We start from the raw sequence: 24550 nt of genomic DNA, 5'->3' as shown, positions 1-24550 counted from the left end.
TGATCTGTCACTGGTCGGGGACCTGCTCTCGGGGAAGCGCCTCCCACTGCTGGAGAAGCTGCTCCAGGTGGGCGGGTGAGTCCGCAGAAGCTGCCTCTGGCCTTTCTTCCCCCTTCAGCCTCCGCCCCTGAGCCATAATGTTCTCCTGTATCAAGAAGAGGACTGGGCAGGTGGGAGGCCCGGAGGCTCCCTATAGCCTGGAAAATGCACAGCAAGTGCACCTTTATTGTTCTAAATCTCTCCAAGCTACCTAGAATCGTCCCAAGCAGGGTCTAAATCAAGGATCTCCACCTAGCAGCCCTCCAGACCCCCACATTCAGCCTACACCTGGGTACTGCAAATTTGCATGGTATTTTTTTTTAATATCTTAATTTTAAAAAGTTAAAAATGTTATAATGAATTGCCAATATTTAAAAATCAAGAGGGTTTTAATCAAAATCAAGGTTTTCTGATTGTATGGTTTGTTAGGACTGCTGTAACAAAGGACCACGAGCTGTGAATTTGTTGTGTCACAGTCCTGGAGGCTGGAAGTCCAAAATGAAGGTGTGGACACAGCTGCTTCCTTCTAAGGGCCGTGAGGATCTCTTTTCCACGCCTCTCTCCCAGTCTGGGTGGTTTGCTGACGATTCCAGTGGGCACCAGATGAGTCACTAACTTGTATCTGATGTTTAAAAAGTACTCTGGGCCCTTCTCAGCTCAGGGAGATGCTGGGACCTGATGTCACTGAGGGGAGAAGAAGGCTCATGTCCTCCCTCCTGAATGCTCAGCAGGGCAGATGGTCCCTCAGTGGATGGTGGCGAGATCACCTGCCATCTTGCTTTCTGAGTCTTGCCTGCTTGCTTCCCTTTTGCAGAATGCTTATACTTGAACTCAGGCAGCCTCACTGCACATAGACAGCCCCTCCACTGCATTCTCCCCATTTTGTAGAGGGTGATACTGAGGCCCACAGAAGGGAAGAGACTCAACCAGGTCTTCAAGACGTGGAGGCTGGAATTACAGCCCCATTGTTCTCCAGCTGGACTGGGATCAGGGACGGGGGTGTCCCAAACCTGCTCTTGCTCCTCCTGGGGTCCATCCCTATTCCAGCCAACCCAGATACACACACTCTACAGAACCACAGCGGCCTTAGCAGACCACACCAACACCCCCCAAACCTCTCACAGGTTGGTCATAGAAGATGCCGTGGGACCAGAGATCACCCTGCAAATCCTGAGCGACAGCCTGCTGCAGGTCACGTTGCGAACCAAACTGTACCTCTCGCTCCAGCAGTAAGTACACCGGGCACTTCCTCCCCACCCGCCTCAGTGCCAGGCAGGCCAACCCCTCATTGCTATGACTCAAGAGGCAGCCATGCAGGGCTAGCAAAGGCCTCCTGCCTCTGCCGCCATAAGCCTCATAATAATCCTTTCCACTCGGGCTTGTTTCAAAGCCATTTTCACTGATGGGGAAACTGAGGCACAGAGTGGCAGAGGGACCGACCCAGGATAACACAGTGAGTCAGAAGCAGAGACCGAAATAAAACCCTTGGACTGCCAAGTCAGGGAATATGTGTCCCATCTGAGTAAAATGCAGATGCATTGACAGCATGATCTGAGGAGGGTCTGATTCAAGCCCCGCCACCCTCACCTCCAGAGTATGGCATAACTGCACTCCACTCCTACTCACCATCTAAGCAACTTGAGCAAGGGCATCTGTTCCCTGGGCCTCAGTTTCCTCATCTACAAGACAGGTATGATCAAGTATGCTCCTACCCTTGGCTGTTGTGAGAGTTCACTGCTGACCTGAGAGCTTGGATATCTCACTAAGGTGTGGGTGATCATGCCGACCTGGGGTTGCAAACCGTGGGCAACAGAGGGAGTGCTACGGGTGGTATCTGCACGTGAAACAAATATTCCTTTTTTTTTTTCCGAGAGAGAGGCGAGAGAGAGGAGAGAGAGAGAGAGAGGAGAGGAGAGAGAGAGAGAGAGAATCCCAAGCAGTCTCCACACTGTCAGGGCAGAGCCAGACATGGGGCTCGATCCCACAACCCTGGGATCATGACCTGAGCCAAAATCTAGAATCAGATGCTCAGCTGACTCAGCCACCCAGGATCCCCAAAACAAATATTCTTAAAAGCCCCTTAGGAATATGTCCACTGTTGGCTTTCTTTAAAATATGGCCTTCTTGGTCTACCTTCCCTTTTGAATAGAGAAGTGAGCACAGAGGAATATTTCTTTGGTAGAGAAGTGAGCACAGAGGAATGTTCCTTTGGTAGAGAAGTGGGCACAGAGAAATATTTCTCTCCTATACAATAAACGTATCATCGCCCTTATAGTGATGTGCAGTAAAAACACAACCTAACTCTTGGCCTCGTGGGGACTGTAGCACTTGGAGCACCTGTGCCCCATGTCAAGGTCACCTTCAGCCCCAGGTGATTGTCCTGCTGGCTGGTGTTTTCGAATCTTTCAGGTTTTCCGAAGTGAGAGATCCATATGTTTAATGACGTCTCCTAGTTTTTCATTTGAGCCCCGCAGGCAGCAGCAGGCCACCAGCCTGTGACTTCTGGCCTCCACGTCAGGTGGTGGCTTGGCACCTGCCTAGACCTGCTGCCCCTACAGGATATTGCGGCTCAAAGTCATCAAGAACATCCGCATTGGGATACGGCTGGAACAGATGGGGAACGAGACCAAGGTGGCCTTCGAGGAGTGCCACACCCCACCAGGATACCTCAGCATCAAGGTTCTGGAGCAGTGAGCACCTCCCCACACCTGCACTACCACTGGCCAGGAGGGAGTGCCAGCACTTCCCGCCCTTCATGCAGACTCCCTGTGGGGCTGCTTTTCCCCAGCCTAGTTCTCTGGGTGACCAAGGGCATCAGGAACAGAGTCATCTGCAAGGCTCCGAGCTGCACACACCATCCATCAGCATTTCCTCTCTCCACACTGAATGTCATGGCTGAGAGTGGGCATCCAACCAGGTCAAACCTCAGCTTGGCTGCTTCCTAACTCGGGGACCCTGAACAAGCTATATGACTTTTAGAGCCTGTTTCCTCACCAGTAAAATGAAATTGTCCACAGAATCCAGCCAGCAGGGGGTGGGGGTGAGGACAACATGAGCTGATCTGTGTGCTGAGGTAACCTTAGCACAAAACCACCTCCTCCAGGAAGTTTTCCATGACTCTCCCTCCTCAAAAATCCCAGAGACCTTTATCAGAGAGGAAATGAAGAGACAGAGGCAGAGAGGGACAATAAGGAAAAAGTAAAGACGAGGAAGTCATGGAGAGAGAAAGCAAGAAGGCAAGAGAGGGATAAAACAGAAAAAGAAAGGGTGGGGTTGGGGAAGGAGAAGAGAGACACCAAGTGGGGAAGGAGGCAGCCACTCTATGTTACACTCCATGTTACACAAGCCCATTGGCCCTGCCCTGGATTCCCGCCTCTGGCCTCAGATCCTGCATTCTCAGGTGTCTCAGATCCCACCTGCTCTCCCCCACCACTAGAATGGACCCGCTCCTGGCGAACGGAGCTCTGGAGTTGGTGACGAGTACCCTAGATAAGGCACTGCCCTTCCTCCTACAGAAGATAGTAAGTTGTTCGCCCTCGTCTGCCTCCTGGGAGAGGGGTGTGACCCCAAGAGAGAGCCTCTCAACGTGACAAGGACCCCATCGTGCCTTCCCTGCAGGTGTGCCCCCTGGCCACGACCCTGCTCAACTCACTGCTGGAAGACCTGCTACACCTCACTCTGCGTACGTAGAGTGGCCGAGAAAGCGGCTTAACTTCCATCCCCCTAACTGTGTGCCAGGAACCGTTCTGGGCTCTGAGAACAGGACAGGAAACCAAACAAAGCCTAGCTGCAGGGAGCCTACTTTTCAGTGAGGGAGAAAAAGGGCACTGTGCCTCATGACCTGGGCAAGTCATTTTCCCCCAGAGCCTCAGTTTCCCAACCTGTAAAGTGGGACTAATCCTAGACCCACAGAGTGGACTGCTGCAATAATACATATAACCCGGCACAAAGTTACCGCTCAATAAATGTTCATTGTTATAAGAGGCACAGGCCTAGCCCACAAGAACTTAAAGCTGAGCAGAGAAGTTCAATTTCTGCCTGCTTCACTGCCTCTCCACACCGTTTCACCCTCCCGCAGGGCAAGCGGGGTCCTACTTCCATTTTCCCATTGCAGCCCCGACCATCTCAAGCCCAGAAGACTTCCAGTACTATGTCACCACCACGGAGTTCACGGAGGAGGCCATCCTGATGAAAGTCCAGGTGAGCCAGCACCCTGGCTAGGGCAGACCCTCCCGGGACACCCACTGGCCTAGGGGAGGATGGGCAAAGAGGAAAGTGAGATGGCCTTCTCTGGATGGGAGGCATACAGAGAGGCCGCAGGTAAGGGTGGTAGGCAAAAGAGGAGAAGGAGAGGGAAGGAGGGAGAAAGAAGGGGAGAGCTGGTGGACCCCTGCCCTCGGGAGCTTGTGCTGAGGCCCACTTGAACCCTGGAGAGCAAGAGAGGCCATGAGGCTACAGGTGCTGTGAGTGGGGATGAGACTCCAACAAAAGGGTAAGTGGGGCAGTTCGTGGGTGCAGAATTATATGCAACACCCAGCTGGAAGATATCCCTCAGATGGGGAAACCGAGGCCCAGAGAAGGGCCTGTCAGAGGTAGGTCAGGTGGACAGGAAGGATTTGAGTGGATAGGAAGGAGGTGCTGTTAACAAAGGCACAGAGAAGGGAATGGGGTCAGAAGAGGGAGAAGCGAAAAATAGGAGCTCGTGTGTTCAAAATGTAGCTCTACCTACCGTCTGTAGGACATTGAGTAAGTCATTTCACCCCTCTGGGCTTCAGTTTCCCCACCTGTCTAATGGGGACAGTAATAGTTCCCATCTCACGGCACCGCTGTAAGGTCGAAATGAGATTGTGCACATAAGTGTTCAGCACTGCCTAGCACATAGTGAGCCTGTGGTATCAGTTATAGCTATAATCGGTTGTTGGTCAGAGAAGCTGTTCGCACTGAATTTCTCCTTCCTCCCTCCTTTTTCTGAAGCTTGTGACGCCCTGCAGCCCGGGCCAGAGACCCCGAAGGCCTGACCACCTGGCCCCCCAACCCCTTCCAAAATTAGCCCAAGGCAGCATGGCAGACCTCGCTTTTGGGCTAGAAGTCTACAATGACATCCTGTCCTGCCTCTACACCCGCAAGGAGATCCACGTGGACCCCCAGGACTCCAAAGTGAGTGCTCAAGAAAGGGGAGTATATAACTTTATTGCTTTGCTTTTCACATGAATAAACCAAGATCCAGCTGGCAGAAGTGCCTTTCTGGGGGACCTAGGTAAGTCACTTCCTCTCTCTGGACCTCCCTGGAGAACTCCTCTTCAGCCCTCAGAACCCAGCATGGAAATCCCCTCCTCTAGGAAGACTTCCTTGAACACCCAGGTCCCTTTATTGCTCCTCTCTTCATAACACTTATCCATTCACTCATGCCACAAATCGCTCTTGAAGGCCTACTATGTGCTAGGCCCTGTGCACCCAGCGTCCCTGGCCTTATAAAGCTCAAAGTCAAGTGGGAGAATAGAAACTGAACAAGAAAACAGTCAGATAAATAAAATAATTTATCTTGTTTATAATAAGAGCACTGGGTCAGCAAGCGACTAGTGGAAATGACAGGGCTACCCTGGACACTCTAGTCAGTAAAGACGTCTATGAGGAGGTGGCCCGAATGGTGACAAGGAGGCATACACATAGAGATCTGCAATAAGAGCAAATGGCCAGGGTCAATGAGGAGACCAATGAGGGGGAAATCCAGATACATCACTGCTTAAAAGCCCCGAGCAGCAACTCAGCACACTCTGAATAACATCCAGTCGCTTCTCTGCAACCCCCTGCCCATTTCTCCAGCTCTGTCCCCTTACCTACTCCACTCCAACCACACTGGCTGAGCTGGTGCCCACCTCAGGGCCTTTGCACCTGCTGGGCTCGCTGCCTGGAACATTCTTCCTTCCACTGTTGGCCTCAGTGCAAATGTCATCTCCTCAGAGAGCCCCTCCTTGACCACCACATCTAAATATGCAGAATAGGCCTTCCCCCTCCTCGCCCCACTTCCCCTCTCTTTCTGTGCTTTTCCCTTCAAAACGCTGATCACACTGGGCATGTGTATGAGTAAAGTTACATATGCAAAGTCATATGTTGACAAATACACACACATGTGTTTATTTATTTAACTTTGTGTGTGCACTGCCTCCTCCATTCGAGGACACAGACTACAGATGGTGAACATGTCTACAGCATGCAGTGGGTGCTCCATAAACACTGAAACACAAAACCCTAAGATCTGTGTCTAGAAGAGATCTAATGCTACTGCTCCATTTTTTTACATGAGGAAACCAGGGCCCAGATAGGGAAAGAGACTTGCCCAAGATGACCCAGCAGTGGGATCAGGAGTAGAGCCAGGTATCCCCACGCTGGGGAGACAGTTGTAAGTGAGCACTGAGACAATTGTAGGTGAGCATTGTAATTCCATGCCCGCAGGAATTCTTACCCCAGTGGGCAAGGGTACATATGCAAGGGTGCCCTTTGTAGCTTCACTTGGGATAGGGCAAAAAATAAAGTTAACCTAGGTGTTCATCAATGACAAATTGGTAAAAAGGGGTCTGGTTATGGTCATACAGGGTGGAATACTATGCAGCTGTCAAAAAGAATGGCGTTGGTGGAATGCAAACTGGGGCAGCCACTCTGGAAAACAGTATGGAGGTTCCTCAAAAAATTAAAAATAGAACTATCCTACGACCCAGCAATTGCACTACTAGGTATTTATCCAAAGAATACAGTGTGCCGCTTCAAAGGGACACATGCACCCCAATGTTTATAGCAGTGCTGTTGACAATAGCCAAAGTATGGAAAGGGCCCAAGTGTCCATCGACAGATGAATGGTTAAAGAAGATGTGGTATATATATATATATATACAATGGAGTATTGCTCGGTAATCAAAAAGGATGAAATCTTTCCATTTGCAACTACGTGGATAGAACCGGAGGTATTATGCTAAGCGAAATTAGTCAGAAAAAGACAAATATCCTATGACTTCACTCATATGTGGAATTTAAGATACAAAACAGATGAACACAAGGGAAAGGAAGCAAAAATAATATAAAAACAGGAGGGGAGACAAAACATAAGAGACTCTTAAATATAGAGAACAAACTGAGGGTTGCTGGAGGTTGTGGGGCGGGATGGGCTAAATGGGCAAGGGGCATTAAGGAAGACACTTGTTGGGATGAGCCTTGGGTGTTAAACGTAGGGGATGAATCACTATTCTATTCCTGAAATCATTATTGCACTAGATGCTAACTAACTTAGATGTAAATTAAAAAATAAAAATAAAAATACAAGTAAAGAATTCAGGGGGAAGAAAAGAATGGGGTTGGTTCTATATGTACTGATACTGAGAGAAAAAAAATAAGGTGCAGGACTGCATGGTGAGAATATTCTCTACTATGCATGTTTATATGTGTGTAGAAAACAGGATGTACTCCCAAATGCCAACAGTGGTTACCCCTGAAAATAGGATTTGGAGGAAAAGGGGAAGAGGTGTTGGTGTAGACTTGTCCCCTTTATACGTTTTTTACTGCTTTCCATCATGATTTATGATTTTCAGGAACCAATGGAGTATGGCTAGATGGATAGAAATATAATGAAGCAGGTATAGGAAAATGTTAACTGAAGAATCTAGGTGATAAGTATACAAATGTTGAAATTCTTTCAACTCTGCTGCATGTGCGGAAATTTTCACAGTAAAACATAGAAAGGGAAAATCACTGAAACAATAAAGTTAACCTTTCCGGATAAATCATGGTGAGAAACCAGGTGGAAGTCTCCTCCGATGTCGACGTCGACTACGTGCAGGTAGTGCATTCAGCTGGAAGCAATTACACCTCAATGAACCCCAATGACACCCCTGAAACTGCTCAGAACAGAGCTACGGGATACTAAAGGCCAACACGCGGTTTGCCCTTTTTCCAGGCTGCCGACCTCATTGCACTGCTGTCACTGAGAGAGCTGGAGCGGGAGCCCAAGGTGGGTGTGTCACCAGCTTCCCCTCCCGCACCAGGGCCAGGATCTCAGGAAAGAGTCTGGGATGGGGGCAGGATTGGGCCACGTAAGCATGTTCCATCTGGCCAGAGTTTCCTACTGTGGACTCCAAAAACCACTGCACCTATTCCACTGGTGCTGTGAGGGTTGGGGGGGTTGGTTCAAGTAAGGCACTTAGCTCATTGCCCCGCCCAGGTGCCCATGGCCAGGAGGCTGGCGTTATGACTCACTACTGAACGTGCCCCTGCCCCTGCTAAGGCAGCCAGATGTGCACACGGAGATAACAGCGAGCAGTGACTATGTGCCAGGCTCCTCCACCTGCGTCAACATAATCCTCAGATACCCCGCACTTCAGCCCATTTTCCTATGTGAGCAAACTGAGGCACAGAAAGGTGAATCCAGTTGCTCAAGCTCATATCACTCAGTCAGTGGCAGAAACAGGATTTGAAGCCAGTCCTGGACTCCAAAATCCATGCTCAGTGTCCTTTCTCCAAAGGCTCTTAGAACATGGCATCGGATGAACAAACAGTAATAGAAAACAACAGCATTACTAGGTGCTGGGCTCTATTCTAAGTACTCCACATGAATGAATTCATCTAATCCCCACAACAACCTTGTAGAGTAGGAACGATTATTCTCATTTACCAACTAGGAAAACAGAGAGATTAAGAGACTTGTCTCAGGCCACAAAGCTTGCAAGCGGTGGAGCTGGGATTCTTGCTCCAACATTTATGTTCTTACCTGCCATGCACGCCCAGGAAGCAGAGGATGTAATCTCTCACCTTAAAGGAGCTCAAGGAGGTTAAGTAAACTTCCCAAGGTCAAGGTCATGCAGCAAGTTGCTGCAGAGCTAGAATGAAACTTCAGACACCCTGGCTCCTAAGACGATCTTGTTCCCATTCTTCCAAGCCGGGAACTAAGGAACTCCATTCTCTGTACCTGCCTGCACCTTTTCTGCTTTAACCTCATTCAGACTTCCAAGCAGTCCAGAGGAAGTGTGAGACTGACCATCAGTACCCCCGACCCTCCCACCGTCCACATTGACGGCCACAGCCACCGTCACCCAGCCGGGCTCGCTGGTCCTGCTGGGGACCAGCAACACCTCCTCTGTCTCACTTTCCTGGGTGAGTAAGCCTTGAAATTATTTGTTCCTCAGGGGGCCTGAGTCCACTTGGGGGCCCCTCCGGGACCGGGTGACTGAGGCAGCTGCAAAACTCACCATTGTGTCGCCTGCTAATATTCGATCGGTCCACACCCAAGTAGATGCACCTGTTGTCAAAACATTACAATTAACACTTGCTCCCCTGTGTGGCTTCCAGTGCTCCCCAAAGACCTCCTCAACAACTAAAGGGTTTTGCCTCCAATACCTTCTGCTCAGTGCCTTGTAGGTAGTTGTTAAATCTTCTGCCTTCCCTGGACGTGGCTGCCTCAAAAGCCCTTGTCTGCAAAACCAGGAGAAAGATCAGAAAAACAGTTCATAAGAGGCTAAACATATCTGTGTTGTCTACTCTATTTCTGGGGAAACACAGCTTCCCCCAAAGTTTCAACTTCTCTCTTCTGAGCCCCCTTGGGATTCCTATTTCCCATTCCACAGACCTTAAAATTGGGAAGGTACCTCAGATATATGGGGGGTGGGGGACCCCCCCCAATAGGCAAGCCCAGCAGCATCCAGTACACACACAGGACCCTAGAATCTTAGTTGGCATGACTCTGTGGTCAAGAAATTTGTCATCTCTGAGTGGTAGTGAGAAGAACTATTTCCGGTCTATAAGGTGACTGTGTGATTTACGAAGGCCAATAGACAACCCCCTCAAAACCAAGGAGTCCTCTGGCTTCGAGCAACAGTGATTCAATGGCCAAATGACTCATTGCAAAAGGCTTTCCCTTCCCTGGGCTGAGCCTCCCTGCGTTGTGCCCAGCCCCAGCCTCCCCTGGCCTCCAGGAAGACCTGACACCATGAGTGCCCTCTCCCACAGCACCACCCACACACATGGTCTGAACACACATGACCAGCATCTGGGGCAGCAGGGAAAGGACCGGTGAGAGGGGCCAGCCCTGGACAAGCATTCACGGGAGTTGGGGTGAAGGGTATCCCTCTGGCTGGAACATAATTTCCTCTCCTCTTCTGACCTAATTTCAACTCCCATAGAATCTCCTTTCAAAGGCTATGTTTTCCTCAAGAATCAGGAACTAAAACTCCAGTTCACTCCAAGCAGGTAATGTTTTTTTGGTTTTGCATGTTCAGAAGAAATAAGAATGACTGACAGAGAAGTAGGCGGGTGTGGGGGGGGTGGTCAAGGGGTGCGTTTCCATGCCTGCTGTCAGCACACGGAGTAGTGGATAAGAGGGAGGGAGGAAAGGAGGGAGGGGGTGTTGTAACTGGAGCTCACTGACCACTGCACCCCCAAGCAGCTGCCGTGATCTGAAAGGGTGATCTCTTTTCTCTGGTAGCACCACAGTCACCCTGGGCCCTTATCCCGCCGGCCTTGCAAAGCAGGTGAGTCTCTCCTAAACTTTGGCCTTTCCATGGTCCTGAAGGACCCATCAGCAGGCCCAGAAAAAGGCCCTGAGTCACTGATGTAGGAAGTTGAAAGCCTCACTCACTTTCTATCACTGATCTCATCTTGCCCTGGAGTCCCCACACCCCCTGGGGTCAGGGGAGCCCCCAGAATTTAAACTCGTCCACTTCATTCTTTCAAACACTTAACAAACACCTACTGAGCACCTATGATGTGCCCAGACTTGACTTAGGTACTTGGGATATGTCAGTGAACAAAGCAAAGGACCCTGCCTCATGGAATGTACATTCTAGTAGGGTGAGGTCAGATAAGAAGCAATGAGCACAGTAAAACTGTAGGGTATGTACGCAAGTGATCATACTGTGGAAAAGAAAAAGTAGGAAGAGGGGGTGTGCATCAGGAGTGCAGGTGAAGGTAAAACTAAAAAGGAAGGTTGGGGAAGGCCTCACTGAGAAGGTAAGTGTTTGAGAAAAGACTGGAGGAGGTGAGGGAGAGCGCTGTGGGGACATGGGAAAGAGGGGCCCCAAGGCCCCAAGGCAGAGAGGGGTGTGCCCATGGTTCAGGGAACAACGAGGGGGCCAGGGTAGCTGGATCAGAGGGATCGAGGGGAGGTTGTAAAGTGAATAGAGCCTACTAGTGGGAAGCTGGCTCTTCCAGAGTGAGATAAAAGCTGATGGAACACAGAAGGAGCAGTCTGGAGGGGCCTGGAGTGGAGGCAGGTAGGCCATTGAGCAGGCTGGTAGAACAATGCAGAGGCTTGATGAGGCAGGTGGCAGTCAGGGGACTGGCCGGGTGCAGGACATATTCCTGATAGGACTTCCTGCTGGAGTAGATGTGGGAAAGGAATGAGAGAGGTATCCAGGATGATGCCCAGATTTTTAAGGGCACCTCCTCATCTATAGGTTGAAAACAGCCTCCTTTGGGAGAACATTCCGTTTGCACCCCCAACATGGCTGTGTGTCTCCTCTCTGGGTTTCTACTCCCCTGGGATTCCCAGCATAGCGTCCTGAGCCACCTGTGCCACCTGGGTCCCCATGTAGCAGTGAGGGGTTTCTGCTATAGTGTGACGTGTCTGGGCCCTCCCTAGCCTTGGGGCACTGGTTCCACCATCCTTCGCTTCCACAAGACTGTGAACCTCATGGGCCAGCCCTTAATGGGGGAAGGCTGCAAGATGGAAAAACAACAAAATGAAAGGGCTGAACATGTGTCGGGAAACACTTCAGAATGATTAGCCCTGCTATATTAGGCCTTGCTCTGGCCTTACTTGCATAGAATCCCAGCCTTGAAGGGTCCTGAAGATCATCTTCCCAGGTCAGGGATCCCTTCTGTGACATCATCAGAGGGCAGTTATCCACACCAGGGCTGCTGTGTATGGTTGCACAGGTTGTGCAGTGTACAAGCCACCCACATCATAGATAATTATGAATATGTTTATAACAGTGTCCCAATACATGGGGAAAGAGTCTTAAAGAAAGGGAGTCCTTTTCCAATCTCTCCAAATGGGTTGGAGCAGCTCTGATCAACCTCTTGAACTGCATGAACATCCCTAGTAACAGGAGGTTTGCTATCTCAGTGAGACAATTCCTGCCCCATCACCAGACAGGTCTCAGCATTGGAGAGCTCCTCTTTGGACGGACCCAAAGTTGGTACCTGTGAAGCTCTGGCCGTGGGTTTCCTCTGGCTCAACCTATTTCCTCTTCCCCTGGGCTACCCTGCAGAGATATGAAGACAGTCCCCGTGACCTAGGGTGAGGGTAACTCTTTTTCAGGCCCCTCAACTTTCCCTAGGCCCTTCACTATCTGGTCATCTGGCCCCAGTGCCCTTTAAAAATGGAGTCCCCTGGACTACTCCTGATCTCTTGTGGGCACCTGTACACTGGAGGTGCCCCATTCCCATGGTCAGAATCTGCCAGCCCAGCCGAAGTGACCTTCCTGTTTCTTTTTCATCTGTTGTAGGAAAAACGTATGGAGGCCTTTCTCTTAGAGCTTCTGAACAGGGTATTTTTGCCCCATCACAACGGTGAGCCCCACTGGGTTTCTTCTCATGCCCATACACCATGCAGCCTGGAGCTGCATCACCTGTGTCTAGAACTCTGCACAGACAGCTGGCTTCTGCCTTGTCCCCTGGGGTTGGCTAAGAACTGTGCTTGGGCAAGGCAGATGGAGGCAGGGTAGAGACTGAAATTTGGAGTGTGGCCAATGGGGGTGCCGGAAAGGGCCCAGGTGTGCTCCCTCCCATTCTCTGCCAGCTAGTGTACCTTGCGTGGACCCTGCTAGTACATGCAAGGTAACCAGTTCGGACCTTACGCACTTCTGAGAAATCACCCGGCTCAGCCTCCTTTTTTGCATTTGGGTTCAGTAGAGTAAAATGACTTTCCCAAGGTCACACAGCAAGTCTCTGGCAGAGCTGAGCCCAGAACTCTGGCATTTCATCTCCTTTCCAGGGGCTTCTCTCTATGCTCCAACTTGAGGAGTTATGTCAGGACTCCAGAGTGAGGCTAGAGGGCGAGGCTAGAGGAGCTCAAATGCTGGCTGGGCTGAAGGGTTTCGCATCATTCTGTGACCTGTGATAGCCAGGGAAAGTTCTGGGCATAAAGTGAGTAAATCTGTGCTCAAGAAGGGAGACCTATTAGAGGTGAGGAACAGCGGTGATGAAAGGCCCGGCAAGGCAGGCAGAAAAAGGGTCCAGGTGGGCAAGGATGCAACCTCACCTAGCCAGTGCCTACCACCGGCAGTTTATTCAATAAGTGTATCTTCGTCCTAGACCAAAGAGACCTATGGCGAGCATCAAGATGACCCAGGAGCTAGGTCTGGTTCAAGAAGCCTATATAGTCTTGCAGAGTCTGAACATCCAGGCCTTGTGTGTTGCACAATGCCAGGGTGCCATTCACACTGGGGTCCTGTCCAAACCTCCCCCGCAAGGCAAAAAGGAGCAGGGCCAAACCCACTCAGGAAATACAGGAAAACTGGCTGCAAGAAGCAGCCTGAGGATAAGAGAATTGGCAGAGGAAAGATTCACAAAAGCCTGTGCCGCAGTCAGGATCATCTGGTCCCAACACAGACAGGATTGAAATGAGGAGGCGTCCAGAGGCTGGGAGCTGGAAGGCTGATGAGAAGGCATCCGCAGATCAGGGAACAGAAAGGACACCAGAGGCACCTGTCTCTCTTCCTCCATCCTGCTCCCCACCTAACTGGGCTGGAATACACACTGGGCCAGCAAGGGCCCCAGAGTGATGATGGGGGGCTGAGATGAGATAAGGGCTGGTCAGTGCAAAGGAGGGGGAAGGAGGGGCCCACGCCAGGCTCTCAAGTCAGAAACTCAGAAACTCAACAGGCCAAATGGTTAGTTCTTTGAAACTCAATTTGCAAAATTCTCCAACTTTACCATTTACCAACTTACCAAAAACTTACTCTAAGGACTATCTTTCATATATTTAATAAATGAGTATATTCATGAATATTTTCTTTGATATATTTAATGGATATTTTCTTATCATACAACCAAATCCCTAGTGTTTTAAGGTTGATTTTTCAGTTTATACTGACTTGTTTCTAACCTTTTTCTGAGACATTTTCTGTTTCTGCCAACATTTTAGCATTTTTAGGAGGACAAACATTGTTTCAGCAATGTTCCTCAATTAAACAAGAATGAAATTCACTAAGACGTTCCTAAGATGCCTTCAACAAACCGCACATTCCTTAAAATGCTGCTAAGAAGCCTATCTTCACAAGAATGTGTTCATAGTTCCTGAATATATTCTAGAAGAAATTCTCTCAAGATAGATTTTTAATGAATGGGTAGAAAAGCTATTTAGGGACCCGGTTTTCTAGAGTGGGGTTGCCTGAGAGAGGATGATGTCCCCTGAGGAAGGAGAGGAGAAAGGGGATACGCCAAGTCCTTTTCCTGTTCTGAACAGTGGAGCAGCCAGGGGTCAGCTGGCCCGGGCCCTCCCCGCCCTTGCCCTGCACCCACAGACACCTCTGCTTGCCAGGGCACTGAGCTCCCCTACCCATACCTCTCACAGAGCTGCTCAGAGAACAAGACCTCCCGCTGCCCAACGTCAAGGGCATCTCCTTCGACCAGGCCCAAGTGGAGCCCTCCAAGGTAAATGCTGAGAAAAAGAGCTTCCTGAGACAGCCGGGGAAGGTCAGAGCTAGAAGGGTCTTGGAGCCCTACAGGTGCTTTGTCCCCATTCTGCAGGGGCAGAAGCTGAGGCTCAGGCAGAAGAGGCACTCAATGAGGCAAACCTTCTACCTCCCTTATCTCACCCTCTCATAGCCATCCTGGATGTGATGCCCCATATACAGATGAGGAAACTGAGGCCCCAAGGGGTTCCATGAATCCCTCAGGGAGCCAAGCCCTAGGCAACCTGAGAGCTTCAATGCCTCACATAGGTGGTCTTCACAATTAGTTCCATGAAGTCGATGCTATGATTTCTCCCATTTTACAAGAGAGGGAACTAAAGCTCAGAAAGGCAAAGAAACTTGCCTAGGGCAGGACAGCCAGGGTTCCAACCAGGGTTTATCTGATTTCAAAGCCTTTACCCTTAGCCAGGACCACCTACCACCCTAGAGCTCAGGTGGCCTAACCCCCAGAAAAGGGCTGTTGCCGCTGGCACCTGCTCTCTGTGAACTGCCAGAGGGTGGGAACCTGGGCCAGCACGAGGCTGGCTAAATGCCAGGGAGGTAAGATGGGGCCACAGACCAGAGGGCTGAGAAAACCAGCAGAGGAACCACGGACGTGCTGCCGAGGGGGGGTTGCCAGCTCTGAGTCTGCCCCAGGGGTCACCCTGCCTCCTTGGCACTCGCCCCTTCCCTCTGGAAGGTGAACCTGAGAAGAGGAAGATGGGGTTGGTGGGAAGGGGTAGAGCTCAGAGATGCCCTTCATTTCTTTGTTTCCCACCTTAACAAGATTCCCACTCTTAAATAGCAGTGCAGGAAAGGGCTCTAGGGGCAAAGCAGAGAGAGAACCACATGGAACCTGCTGGCCATGTGGCGTCAGGCAAGCCACTGCCCCTCTCTCAGCCTGCTGTCTCCGTCTGTCAAATGGAGATAAAGATAGGCGCTGGAAATCAAGGTTCCCTTCAGAAACACGAGAACTACTAGGATCACTGATTTCACCCAGCCCTACTCTGACCGTTGACAGAGCGTGACCCACCACCCCAGACATAAAGTTTGAGCTTCAGGACCCTCAACTTATGCCCAGTTCTGGACCCAGGACGCCTAATTCCCGGTCCTGACATTCAGGAGACACTAGAAATCTGCTTTCAAGAACCAGATGTTACTGTGCAGGAGGGTAGGAGGAGACAGCAGCAGTTTGTCTCCTAAAACCCCAGCCCCTGGCCTGTGCTACTCCCCCATTCCATCCTCAGACCCCTCCCCTAGACCCCACCCAAGCCAGGGTGGCCCTGGTAGGAAGGGTGAGCCCAGGATGACCCTAGGTCGAGGCTGGAAGACCTACTTCAGGTAATCCAGGGGCTGGAGCTGCTCCAGAAATGATGCCACAACTCTGGGCAAGGAGGGCCAGGACAGCAGGGGCCCCTCTATAGTTCTGAATGCCAAAAATGGCAAAGTGCAAGCACAGCCCAGCAGACCTATGGAGACAAGGTGGGGGTCGGGGCAGCAGGTGGGCTCATGGGTTAACTTGTCGATTCACTTCTAGGCTGCCTTGCACTGTTGTGCCAGTTACATATTACACAACTCCAAGATGCACCACTCATACAGTAGCTTATATGAATGACAGCACCTGGAGTGGGACAGTGCACAATCTGCACATCCTTACATAGCTGCCCTGACCGCTCCCTCATTCATTCGCTATCACTAATTCACTCCATTAATATATATCACCGGCTGCTCTGTGCCTGGCCATGTGCTGGATGATGCCAAGACAAAGCTATGAGTCATACCCCGTCCCTGAAACCTTCAGGAGCTCCCCTTCTGGTGGAAAAACAGATGCAGGAGCAGATGGATTCCAGCAGCATGGGTTGGGCATAGTGGGTGGGAGCAGGTGGAGGGCTCTAGCTGGATGAGAGACCCACCTCAGGGCGACCCAGCAGGATGAACCCCAATGCATCAGAAACATTAGAGGCATCTTGATACATAGGTTTTCAGAAGAGCTCCAAAGAGTGATCTTTCTGTTCCTTCCTTCACAAACATTCCCAAGACCGTTCGTCCCCTCTGCTCTAACCCCTTGTCCAGTCTGTCCCTGACTCTGCCTTCTTGCCAACAGGGAAAGTTGTGTCCTTAGGATACATAGAACCCCTCCCAAGATAGCTTGAGCCACCTCAGGGAGAGCCGGGCAGTGAGGACAGGTAGGATACCCCTCCCTGCTTCTACCCACAGGGTTATGTGCTGCTGACTGTTCCAGACGAATAGCCGGTTCTTACCGAGGGCCAGTCCCTCTCCTCAGCCACAAGTGCTCTGGACCCTTGAGAGTACAAGAATGGCTGCTGTCACAATGGAAAATCTCAGCTGCAATAAAGATGATTCTTGCTTGAGAAAGAGTCTGGTTCTGAGTTTGCTACGGGGTTCTAGGAGATGGCAAGGCCCCCTCTGAAATGCTTAATGGAAAGGTTTTTCTCCCTGATAGTTCCTGTGTTCCCTTGGCCCCTCAGAGAGAGATTCTGAATTCTGTATTCAGCATCTCAGGGAAGAGAGGCTCCTCAGGAAACAGAGAGGGCCTTAGCTTCAAGAGCCCACACCCTGAGACGATGGGACATAGAAAGAACACAGGGAATTTTCACATACAAGGGTTCCCTGCTCGAGAGGGAAGAAGAGGAAGGAAGCAGAAGTTTTGATGTCCCTAAGAAAGAGGGGACTCCAGGAGCCCAGAGATATTTGGGAGGCCCTGAGTGTGGAGGCAAGGGGTTAAGGGAAGAAGCCAGACCCCTAAGGGTAGAGCCAGATCCAGGTGGCTGATTATGATACCACAGAGCTCCCCTGGCCCTGAAAGGTGTGACAGGCAGGAGAGTGGTTGACATGTGCCCAAGAGCAGTGCCATCGAGGGAGAGAGTGAGGAGAACCCTCCCCATCAACATCCAGTCCCATGTGGCCCAGGCAGGGCAGGGTGGTGAGCAGAGAAAGCCTGGGTACCAGAGGGCTTTGCAGTCAGAAATGTGAATAGTTCCATGGTTGCCAAGAGTCACAAAGCGGGAAGAGGCCTCTTCTCACACCTGGGCACCTGCCAAAGCCCATGGCGAGTTAAGCCTGCCCCCAGACAAAGGCAGATGAGGATTGTGATAAAATCCCCATCACGGGCAGGTCTCTGTCTTGGGAGGGAACAAGTGACCAGCAGCCCAGTAACCTCAGCTGGCCTCTGGCAACTGGATGGCCAGTGGGGAGGCCCTCCTGGAGGCCAGTTCTCTGCCTACATCCCAAACCATTGAGCAGGCCTCGTGGGTCAGGTGCAGGATCCCTGTGCTGTGGTGGGAGGATAGAGCCCAGGCCAAACCTTGCTGTGAGTTCCTTACCTAACTCCCCACCTGTTTTACAAATATGAACCACAAGCCCAGCCTTGAAGGAAATAAGTCTCCCAAAAACATCCCTCAGACAAGTCCTTGGGCAAGATGGCAGGACCGCCCTGCACTGTGGCCTTGCAAAGTCTCCCAGCCCTTGGTGTATATAGGATAACTTAAGATAAGGTAGAGGCTGGGAGACACTTTCCCAGAGGACAGTTGAATCCTAAGGCCAGAATTTCCCACCTGTGTGTGAGCACACTGCCTGGTGCATGGCACATACATAGTAGGTACAAAATGATGGAATGGAGACATCCTCAGGACCTTGAAGAAAGCTAGGCAGAAGGAGCAATCCAGGCAGGAGAGGCATGAGAGAGCCTGTCCTACCATGGAAGCCCCTCATTCCTCTCCCATGACTTTAACAGGTGCATCTCATTTTACAGTCTTGCAGGCACGGACAACTATTATCCCATTAGATTCTTACAATCACATTGAGTGGCACCGGATGGGGGGGTGCAATTACCTGCCTTTGCCCAGGCAGGGTTGCCCACACCATTTCTGGTGCTGGAAGTCAGTGCACTGGCTCCAAAGACCACCATCCTTCTCCCTCCACCCCAGATGGTCTCTCCTTGCCCACACCTCCATCCCAAGCCTCTTAGCTCAGCTGGGGAGCAAACAGCCCAAAGCACCTCTCCCCAAGGGGCGTCTGGCTGGTTAGGTCAGTTAAGCATCCGACTTTGATTTTGGCTCAGATCATGATCGCATGGTTGGTGAGCCTGAGTGCCATGCCGTGGGGCTCTGGGCTGACAGTGGAGCCTGCTTGAGATTCTCTCTGTCTCCCGCTTTCTCTGCCTCTTCCGAGTGCGCTCTCTCTCTCTCTGTCTCAAAATAAATAAATAAACTTAAAAAAAAAAAAAAACCTACCTCTCTCATTCACCTGCTCTGGTGGACTAAAGTCTTCCCCAGTAGCATCACTCCTGAAGATCTTTTTTAAGAAAATAAGTTTCCTTATTTTATTCCTCAAATAAAAGTTTACCTGACACATAAGACAGATGACAAGAGAGGTGCTCTGATTAGAATGAGGCTGGGGGCTAAAGTTCTGGCCCTCTAGTTCTACCTTCTAACAGCAGGCACCTCTAAGGAAACTATGCTCCGTGGAGTTAAGGCACTGAGTTACCCAGGAGGGAGGCCCCAGTGCGTAAGCCATCAAAAAACAAGGAGCAGAAAACAAACAAACAAACAGAAAAACCAAAAAACAAAAACCAAGGAGCAGAGCGCTAAGAGAACTGAACACAGGATGGATGGGTTTTGACAGCTAGGATAGTAACCGAAAGAATGGGGGAGGGGCATCAAGCTGGCTGAAGTGGTTGAGCTTGCGTCTCTGCTGCTCCCCTCTAGATCTCCGGGTTGTGAGTTCGAGCTCCATGTTGGGTGTAGAGATTACTTAACAAAATGAATGCAGGGAAATTCATCAGAAGAAATAAAGGGGCCCAGAAGGAAGGACACAAAAGGCTCTCACACTTCCCTACCTGCAAAGAGTCAGCACTATCCCCCAGGTGAGGGCTCTGCCTGCTCCACACATAATCCAACACCCAGTCCAGTCCTGTTGTCCTACTTTGTCAATCACTCTCAAATCCACCTGCAATACCACACTGGATAAGGCATCCACCATCTCTCACCTGGATAATTCCAACTGCCTCCTCCCTGGTCTCTCTGCTTCCACTCTGTGCCTCCAGGCTAGACCCCACGTAGCAGCCAGAAGAGACTTCAGAAGATAACCCGAATCATGTCACTCCCTGGTTAAAACCCTCTAACAGCCTCCCATCCATCGTCTTCACCACAGCCCCCAGCGTCTGCCTCCAGTGGTCTCCAGTGGTCTTCCCACCGCCCCCACCCCTCCCTAGTCAGTCACACTGGCCTTGACTTGCTCCCCACCAGACTGCTCCCTACCACAGGCTTGCTCAAGCCATTCTCTCTCCATCTTCACCCCACCCTGCATGGGATGGTTTCTTCTCATCCTTTAGATCAACTTAGAAATCATCTCATCTGAGAGGCCCTCCACCACTCCCATCTCAAACCTTCATTTCTTTCAAAACACTTAACACAACTTGTCATTATTTAATTGAATGGTCTGTTTGCTTGTTCCATGTCTGTCTCTCCGACTACAAATTATAAGGCGAGAGACCATGGCTTGTTGATGCATTCCTGAGCTTGGTACATAGTAGGTGCTTAACAAATATTTGAGGAATACATGGAAGGATGGATGGATGGATGGATGGATGGATGGATGGATGGAAGGAAGGGAGGAAGGAAGGAAGGAATGAAGGAAGGAAAGAAGGGAGGGAGGGAAGGAAGGAGGAGAGAGGAGGGAAGGAAAGGAAGGATGTGTGGTAGATGAATGAACCCATCAGTACTAACCCAGACCCTGCTCACATCTGAGGACACACCACCGCTGGAAACCGGACAGAAGGTAGGGCCAAGGACTTCAGATTTCCATTTGCATGAAGATATATTCCATGGAGAAATCACCCTTATGTGTTAGAGCAAAGAGCTCTTCTAGGTGATGCCTTAAGCAAACAAAACCTAGTTTGAGATGGTAGATGGAGTCAAACTGCTCTTCATTCTAGTGTACATTTATAATTCAGATATTTCACTAAATGACACTCACCGTCCCCCCACAAGAAACCCAAATGTTTGAGTTCGGCAAGAGCAAGCCAGATCTCTCATGGACCAGGAAACTTGAAAATATTCATACTCTTTGAAATGCATATGATAAATTCCCACTTCTGGAGATTTTCTAAAGAAATCCTCAGAGATTCAGAGAAAGGTTTAAGGGCAAGACTTGTTGCCACAGCATTGGTTTTGTGATGAAATTTTGGGAACAGGCTACATGTCCAACAATAGACGATTTATTTTTTATGATAAATTCTTAGTAAGAAATGTTGCATAGCCATTAAAGTCACTTTTATTTTTTTTATGTTTATTTATTTTTTAGAGAGATTGAGAACATGACTGGGGGAGGTGCAGAGAGAGAGGGAGACAGAGGATCCAAAGAAGGCTCTGTGTTGACAACAGAGAGCCCAATGTGGGGCTCGAACTCACAAACCGTGAGATCATGACCTGAGCTGAAGTTGGATGCCAGAAGGCCCTAAAGTCATGCTTTTAAAGAGCATTTGGTGTCAAAAGAATATGCTCACAAGAACATTTAGATCCCAGGTGTGAATATATATAAAGTAGTTGAAAATGTTTATTGTGATTTTCAGATGGCTTGAGTTGGTAGGATTGCAAATGATTTTCATTTTCTTCTTAATATCTTTTCCAAACGTTTTATGATGAACATGGTTGACTTTCATCATTGGGGGAAAAATGTTCACATTCATTCAATAAATAGGGTATCAAGCATCTACTCTGCCATGTGAGCAAAACAAAGCAAGAATGGTTTATGCCTCATGACACTTGTGAGAGAGATGACATTCAACAATTCAGCCAACAAAGAGACACATAACTGCAAATTCCAGTTATGGCTAAGAGGAAACCTACAGGGGGGTACTAGGAGACAGCATAATGTCGGGGCAGTCTGATTTCAATGAGGTGTCAGGGAAGGCTTCTTGGAGAAGATATATGAGCTGAGACCTGCAGGATGAGTAAGTTAAGCAAAACGTGGAGGAAAGGGATCTAGGCCATGGGACCAGAATGTACAAAGGTCCTGAGATGGGAACAAGCTAGGTACACCCAAGAAACTGAAAGAAAGCCAGTGTAGCTAAAGGGAGTAGCAAGAAGTGTTAGAGAGGCAGACAGGAGTCAAACCAGACAGAGGCGGACAGGAGCCAAACCAGGGCCAAAAATAAAGGTGTTACAGTGTGCAACAGTGAATTATTGATGAAGTATTAAGCAAGAGAGCTATGTGATCTGAATTACGTCATATATTTTTAAGAAAAAAAGAGACTGAACCAGAGCTTCCAAGCTACAGATCCATAGAGCCTCGGGAGGAAATCCAGCTAAACCCAGTGACTGTTTTAGCATGAGAAGTCAGAGGATTCATCCTGAGCCCATCCAAACTGACCACCTGAGGGAGCCCATATCTGCCCAACGCCAGTCTGAAAAGGAGTAGAGATACGAGAAAGGAGGGCTGAAGACGGAAGGAACTCTGGCCTCATGTATGGCTGTCACTTTAAACACTCAGAGCCACTTTCTAATCTGATTCCTATAACCATTACATAACCGAAGGCAAGGACATGTTAGCCTATTTGACAAACAGAGAAACTGAGAAGTTGGCCCATTCATTTGTTCATTCATTAATTTGTCCAACATTTACTACCCACTGAGTGGAGACAAAAATGTACAAGGTAAGTAAGACATGCCCCAGCCCTCAAGAATCTCATGCGCTAAGGGAACAAGAAGATAAATGACATGTCCTAAGTCAAGGCTTTGGCTTCAGGCACATCCTGGGCTTGAAGCCCAACCTGTCACTTCTGTGGAAAAGTCACTTAACTTCTGAGCCACAGCTTCTTCATCTCTAAATGGAGACATGGGTGATGGTGGTGATGCTGCTGTTGATGATGGCGGTAACAGGTCGTCATAAGGGCAGAAAGTATTTTCTGAGTGCGCAGTAGTTAGGGGTTTGGTGTTGTGGTCACAGCCTATGACTCAAGGTTCAGTGTGATTTCCATGACATGACCCTTCTCTCTTTCTCAGGCCAACCTAATGCCCCCCAATGTAAAACCCAAGCTGGCTGAATCCATGGGGAAATGTCACCATAGTGACACCTGCAGCTATATGTGGAGTCAAATTATTGCACTTCCAGAATAGGATGCCTACTAGCAGCAATGTATAGCCAGTGATGGCAAAGTCGTGACAGGTGCTCAGAGGGAGAGCAGCAAAGACAAGGTGCCTGTCAGCTACTTGCCCCCCTGGGGATAGTGAAAAGCTCCTCTCAGCATAGATACACTCAACTCTGGCCTACAAAGTGGAGACCACAGGCCTGACACTGGACAGTGCCACCTGTGGAGCAACTGGGTAAAACAAAGAACAGAGTCGACACACAGACATTAGCAAATGTGTCCTGGAGGTAAATACTTAGTCTTTTGAAACCTCTTATGCATTTGTGACAAGGTATATTCACAAATACAGTTGCAGTAGAACGTATCAAGAAAACTCTACCCTTCCACCAAAAAATGAAAACTCAGAGTAACATTAAAATATCTCTATATCTGCCCTTATTTTGGGAAAAGGACTATAAAGGATCCTTTTTTTTTGTAAAGAAACAATAAAAAAATACATATTTTCTTGTTGCAAACAAGGTATGAATAGTTGCCAAAATCTAGGGGAAATCTAGGGAAATTATATAAAATCTGAGAGAGAGGTGGGTGAAAAAAACTGAAAATGGCTGATGCAATAGTAAAAAAGTCATGATGATGGTGATGATAGTAAATTATGGAATAGTCACATATGCTAAGTTTGATGCTAATCTTGTAACATATTTCATCTCGCTTAACCCTCATAACAATCCTATATAGGTATAATACCATCCCTACTTTATGGATGAGGAAACTAAGACACAGAAAAGTTGGATAATGCCCAAGACCAAACACCAGTAGGTAGCTGAACCAAGACTCACACCCAAAGCCTGTACACAAAAACCTTGTCGCCTCCTAAAACAATGATTCTTTGCCTTTGGTAACTCACAAAGCCCACTGAAAATCTCATAAGAGACATGTATCCTAAGAAATGAAAACTGACCCAAATTTTACAAGCAATTTAAGAGTATGCAGGGATACAAGTTCCCTGCAGGAGGTCCCTGTGAATTCCTGTTATTGGCCAAGATCTGAGATTGATTATACCAGAGCAGGAAACTGAGGCAAGACGACTGAGTTCCAGGGATCAGAAAAACATAGACAAGCATATAAATGTGTGCACAGGTGTGTGTATATCACTAAAGAAACACCTGTGAAAGGTCAAAATCCTGATGCCCGTCAGCAGGACATGCACAGCTCAGCCACATCTATGGAGACATCCTCACACAGAGGCCATTAAGAATTAGTACCTGCCTTATCATCTGCAATTGTGATCTCAGCCAAGCCTTGGCCAGCCTTGAAAGGGTCCTCTCTTTCAAGAGTCAGCAGGTCAAATCACTTAGGGCTTGGGAACAAGCAGGCCCTTTGCCCAGTGTGATAAGCCACCGTGAGTGAAAGAGCTTCCCATAGATTGCGGATTAGCAGAATCCAATGACTGCCCCACCTCCAAAGGTTGAAGGAGAGAAAGACAAAGAATGGGGAGGCCCCAAGGGCCATCAGGGGCTGCATCCGGGATGTGCCCTTTCCCAACCCCTGGAGTTGGAGTCATTCATTGGGTCCAGAGAACCACTAGAGGAAGTAAAATCAAGGGCCACATCCACCAACCGATGTCACAATTTTGCCTAAAAGATGATTCCATTTCCCTCAGATGCCCAAGAAAAATAAGACCCAAGGCAGCTGGGTTTTGTCTTCTACTTATCATATATAAAACTCTATGTTCTGCCTTTTGAGA

General features: G+C 49.3%; 1 protein-coding gene across 2 annotated transcripts in view; it reads right to left on the bottom strand.

The window, feature by feature from the left end:
* Nucleotides 1-24550, bottom strand: part of CDK5RAP1 (CDK5 regulatory subunit associated protein 1) — a 194940-nt gene that overhangs the window by 103328 nt on the left and 67062 nt on the right. For both annotated transcript variants that reach the window (XR_003423984.2, XR_008289143.1), the window contains exons 15-16: nucleotides 9421-9495; nucleotides 9273-9322 (exon numbers count right to left, since the gene is read on the bottom strand). The gene's annotated coding sequence lies outside the window, so the exon portion shown is untranslated. The remainder of the gene's footprint in view (nucleotides 1-9272; nucleotides 9323-9420; nucleotides 9496-24550) is intronic.

Source organism: Acinonyx jubatus, chromosome A3 (genome assembly GCF_027475565.1).
Source record: "Acinonyx jubatus isolate Ajub_Pintada_27869175 chromosome A3, VMU_Ajub_asm_v1.0, whole genome shotgun sequence".
Taxonomy (NCBI): Eukaryota; Metazoa; Chordata; class Mammalia; order Carnivora; family Felidae; genus Acinonyx; species Acinonyx jubatus.
The sequence above is the reverse complement of the archived record's forward strand: the minus strand, read 5'-3'. Positions and strand labels throughout refer to the sequence as shown.